Here is a 2,720-nt window from a genome sequence, read left to right on the forward strand (position 1 = left end):
AGAGGCCGCTTCAGTTCAAGTGGAATTAATGATATTAATCCACAACTTACTCTTGACTGAACCCGTAGGGTCACACAAATAGTACGTAAACGGATCAAGTATTTAATGGCATTAAATACTCCATCTATGGATATTCGGAATCGACGAATCTTGGTTTCAGTGGGAGCTGAGATCGTCACAAGCAAGAAATGAATACTCCGGAAACGATGATATTCTCGGAAACGGAAATATGGATCGCATCGGAAATATAAATATTATCCAAGTTGTAGATGTTGCCGGAAACGGAAACATGGTACGTATCGGAAAATATTATCGGAAATGGAAATATTGCCGGAATCGGAAATATTGCCGGAAACGGAAATATTGTCAGAATCGGAAATATTATCGGAATCGGAAAATAATTCCGGAAACGGAAATATTAAATATTTGTTTGAAACGGAAATTAATTCCGGAATCGGAAATATTAAATATTGTTCGTATCGGAAATGAATTCCGGAATCAGGAATTTAATCGGAAGCGTATCGTACGAATTAGCATCGGATGAGGCCCGCTAGACGAAGGCCCAGCACGAAGCCAGGCCATCGCCCAGCGAGCCACACGCACCATCGCACGCCAAGCCTCGACCAGGCCCAGCGCAAGGCCAGGCCCAGCCAAGGCCTGGGGCGTGCGCGCGAGAACACAGCAGCAATGGGCCGAGCGCTGTGCGCCTAGCGTGGGCCGCAAGGCTTGCGCGGGTGTACGGTGCTCGTGCAATGCTCGTGCGGGAATCCTAAAGCAATCGGGATTCGAAATATGATTAAATCCTAAAACTATTAGATAATGGTTATTTAATAGAGTCCTAGCAGGATTCTAATTAAACTAATTAATATCCTAATAGGATTATAATTCCTTTTCCATACCTCTATAAATAAGTGACTAGGGTCATAATTTATAGATACAATTGAAGTATTCAAAGGGTAAGTTTTTGAAAGAAAAATCAGCCATACACTTGCAAACACAATAGCCGAAATTCCTAGTAACCTTAAGGGCGATTTTAGTTGGTCTATTTTGAGGCGGATCCGGACGTACTGTGGACTATTTACGGAGGGACGACATTTGGAGTCCTAAAGACTTGTTCTTGTTCGGTTCGGGCGCAGCTAGGGAGGGCACGCTACAAAGTGTATGCTCCTAAATTATGCTAAATGATTATGTGTAAATAATATGTTTCCTGGCATTAAGGTTTTTCCGCATGATTTATGTTTTGTCATATGTATCATAACCTAACAGTGGTATCACGAGCCTCTTATTATTTTTATAATCTAAATTGCATAAACATTGTTAAATATTACAAATTTGCAAGGAATTAAAAGGGTGATTAATTTTCGTAATTGTTAATTAATTGCAAATTGCGTTTATTTAATTATATGTACGCAGTTTTTCGGCAGTTTCTTCGTTACTCATCCAAATCGAGTGATTTTTGTGTCAATTCCGCATGTAAAAGGCATTCTAAAATTTTGACTTTTCGGACCCAGAATTCCCAAATTCGAAGCCTAACTATGACTTTTCGGAGGTTTTAGTTTTTCGAACGCAAAAGTTTGTAAATTTAAGATGTTAAATTAAGTATTTGCGATTCTTGTTGATAAATCTTGAATTTTTGATTGACCTACTGTATATGTTTAACAAGTTTGAATGCCTAGCCTTGTTAATTATGCAATCTAATTTGTAATTATGATTAATTTGTTGAAAATTGGAATAATTTAGAATTAATTTGATTTTCATAATTAATTAATCATTTAATTAGATACCTATGATTAAAAACCACCATAAAAATTGTAAATTTGTGTTAAATTTTAAATTTTTATGACCTAGACTTGAATCCATGTGAATCGGAAATCAATTAATTAATAAATTTTCGATTTTTCGCCCTAAAATTATGAAATTAATATGATTTATTAATTTGTCATTAATTTTGAAAATAAAAGTTTTAATTTTTATGCAATTCGCTCATAAAACTTGCACGCACAAAGCAATGGACGCTGCGTGTTACCCTTAAGGGGTGTTGTATAGTGCGGGCATGCGACGACGAGCAAGGGAGCTCGTCGCCCATGCGGTACGAATGCAGCGAGCAAGGCAATGGTGCACGAGCACAAGGCAGTAGCCCTGCCTTGTGTCGTGTGCTATGTGCGATGGGCGAATGGGCGAGGGCGAGGAGCAAGGCAGCGAGCAATCGCCACAACGCGCACTGCCTCGCGCAGCGATCGAAGCCTCACGCGCAGCGAGCGCTAGGTCGCGTGCGACGAGCGCTGCACCTGCATCGAAGCCTCGCGCGCAGCGAGCGCTGGCTCGCGTGCGACGAGCACTAGCAGTAGCTAGCGTGCTTCGATGATGCCTTGCGATGGTGAGCAGCAGCAGATGCGACGCAGCACATAGGCTGCGCGCACATGGCCAACAATGGCTGCGTGCGTGTAGCCTATGGCTGTGTGTTGCATGGTGATGTTGCGTACCTTGTGTTACGATTAGATCGTTTTAAAAAATTTAATTTGAAATTTTCAGTTTATGTAATTTTAATTAATTTTAAAATTAATAATTTAAATTGTTTTCTTAGGTTTTAATTTTGAATATTATAATTATAATAAATTTCATTTATTCTAATTATTTTACTTAAATTAAAATCATGAATTAATTTAAATACGACAGAAAATAAATTAAATAAGCGGATTCAATTATAAATTTATATGTGC

The sequence above is a fragment of the Spinacia oleracea genome, chromosome 6 (genome assembly GCF_020520425.1).
Source record: "Spinacia oleracea cultivar Varoflay chromosome 6, BTI_SOV_V1, whole genome shotgun sequence".
Lineage (NCBI taxonomy): Eukaryota > Viridiplantae > Streptophyta > Magnoliopsida > Caryophyllales > Amaranthaceae > Spinacia > Spinacia oleracea.